The sequence below is a fragment of the Tupaia chinensis genome, unplaced genomic scaffold, assembly GCF_000334495.1.
Source record: "Tupaia chinensis unplaced genomic scaffold, TupChi_1.0 Scaffold000298_2, whole genome shotgun sequence".
NCBI lineage: Eukaryota > Metazoa > Chordata > Mammalia > Scandentia > Tupaiidae > Tupaia > Tupaia belangeri.
This window is the reverse complement of record NW_006159788.1, coordinates 171104-173926: the sequence shown is the minus strand read 5'-3', so window position 1 is coordinate 173926 and position 2823 is coordinate 171104. Positions and strand designations below refer to the sequence as shown.

The 2823-nt window shown below is 38.9% G+C and overlaps 1 pseudogene; it reads left to right on the top strand.

Moving 5' to 3' along the window:
- The first annotated feature begins 1619 nt into the window (after positions 1-1619).
- Positions 1620-2404, top strand: LOC106735106 (40S ribosomal protein S3a pseudogene; annotated as a pseudogene).
- Positions 2405-2823: the final 419 nt, after the last annotated feature.

Sequence of the window (2823 nt, the reverse complement as noted above, 5' to 3'; positions counted from 1 at the left end):
TTTCTTCTTCTTAGTGTTTTACTGTTAGAAATAAGCAGACACTCTATAGCAGGCAAAATGACCCTTCCTTTGCCCTCCAGAAAACAATTCTCCACATGTCTGTGGTGATGTATTTTGTCTTTCCCCAGACCCTTTCTTCCTGCAACCTTTCTTTTCTTCTCTTACTGTAGCCTAGTCTTTATATGCTCAAATCATTTTTAGTTGTTATTTTTAAATTTCCATAAATTAATATATACTTATTAAGTCAGAGCCTTACCAGTTTCGAATAATTTTATTTTCTGGAGAAGTTTTATCAGTACCAGGCATCCCACATCATAGACACACTAAAACAAACCCACACTCCACATTAAATAAAACTTACATCTAGCTATGAATTAAGAGCTCTTTAAATATACATTATAGATATTTAATCAACTTTTCCTTAAATTTACTTGAACAGTTTTATTTATGCATTTGGAGAGAGTGCTTCTCTCAAAATATCAAACCTTTTTAGGCTTTTGCAAAACTCACAGGCTTTAAGCACTGTGTCTAACGGATCAAATTAACTGCAATTTTGTAATGGATGGCTCCTACCTCTCCTAAATTATGATATTTCTCTTGACGGCTACCACTTCAATCTGTTTCACTCTGATGGCAAAGGAGGGCTCCTGGACTCTAAATAGTACAAAATGGAATCCATGGCATGCGACACTGGCCACATGAGACTGGCAAAAGCTTGTCATAATAGCAGAGCACATCACACACATGATGTAGGGCCATGTCTGTGTTTTCCAGTGTCATAGTGAACCAGTAAGCACTGTAGGAAGCAGGCTTCGCAGTGATAAGAGGGTGGGGGTGACCTTCAGTTCTTTTAAGAGCTTGTGTTGGATGGTTTGTACAATTTTGTGGTTGGCAGGTAAATGAAGCCCATGAAATGGGGGGGGGTGGCGCAAAACCTGTTGTGGCTGGTCTTTCTTAAAGGGAAATTAACTGGGTAGAGATCTTTTCTGTGAGGGAAGGAATCATAACTGGTAAAAGCAGAACTCATGAGTAGGTCTTTGGAATCCTACAGTTACAGATGTCAAAGCCACATATGGAGTTCTGGGGCACTATAGAACACATCCACCTTCCAGATCTTTCACTGTCCTCTGTCCTACCAATATCTTGTGTCCAGAGAACTGTAAAGATAAGCAGGTCCACATTTAGATGGCCAGTTCTAAAGTTAATTAACTATAACATGACAAAATTTTTCCCTCTTATTAAATGATTTAAAAAAATACATGCTGCTTGCTAAAGTTTGAATGTATCCTCACAGAAATTCAAACATTGAGGTTTGGTTCCTATTGTGATGGGATTAAGAAGACGAAAACTTAATTTGATTGTGGCATTGTAAGGTCAGGCCTTTGAGAGTTGACTGGGATTGGGTAAAGTCCTGAGACTCTAGTAGTCATTCTTCAGCTTTCTATTTCTCTGAGGTCATTTTTCTCAATGTCTATATACAAGAGACAACATGTTTAAAACAAGCAAGCCAGAAACTATCATAATTGGGATGGCATAATGAATGTGTGGAATCAGAAATTTAAATATTTTAAATGCATCAAAAATAAACCAGTCAGCCTTTTGGCTCTCTGAGTAGCACCATGGCGGTTGGTAAGAATAAGCGCCTTAGGAAAGGTGACAAAAAGGGAGTCAAGAAGAAAGTGGTTGATCCATTTTCTAAAAAAGATTGGTATGACGTGACAGCACCTGCTATGTTCAACATAAGAAATATTGGGAAGATACTGGTTACCAGGACTCAAGGAACCAAAATTGCATCCGACTGCCTGAAGGGCCGTGTGTTTGAAGTGAGCCTTGCGGGTCTGCAGAATGACGAAGTCGCATTTAGGAAATTCAAGCTGAGGACGCTCAGGGCAAAAACTGCCTGTCTAACTTCCATGGCATGGATCTCACCTGTGACAAAATGTGTTCCATGGTCAAAAAATGGCAGATCATGATTGAAGCTCATGTCGATGTCAAGACTACCGATGGTTATTTGCTTTGTCTCTTCTGTGTTGGGTTTACTAAAAAATGCAACAATCAGATACAGAAGACATTTTATGCCCAGCTTCAGCAGGTCCACCAAATCCAGAAGATGATGGAAATCATGACCCGGGAGGTGCAGACAAATGACTTGAAAGAAGTGGTCGATAAACTGATTTCAGACAGCATTGGAAAAGACATAGAAAAGGCCTGCCAGTCCATCTACCCTCTCCACCATGTCTTCGTCAGGAAAGTCAAAATGCCAAAGAAGCCCAAGTTTGAATTGGGAAAACTCATGGAGCTTCATGGTGAAGGTAGTAGCTCTGGAAAAGCTACTGGGGTTGAGATGGGCACCAAAGTTGAACGAGCTGATGGATATGAACCACCACTCCAAGAATCTGTTTGAAATTCAGACTTTTAATAGTGACAAATAAAAAGTCCTATTTGTGACAGTTAAAAAATAAATAAATAAATAAACCAGTCAAATATTCCAGATATTAATGATTAATTTCTACAGATAATTCATCTTTTTAATAGACTAGGAGAGAGTCTTATTCTGTGGAACTCAGCAGTATATCCCTGAATATATAGAGAACAGGTTTAGAATTTAAAGGCCTTTCATGAACTACCAAAGTTTCAATTAATCAGACTGGAATTCTTTTTTTTTTAGAGATTTTTGCTTAAGGGAGTGTACACTTGATAAAGAAAGACAGAGATAGAGATAATAAGAGTGAAAAATCACCACCCAGAGGGATGGCCACCTTGTAATCCCTACTCCTCCACTCTCCTCCTATGATCTCGGGCATGCATGTACATGCTCCACCA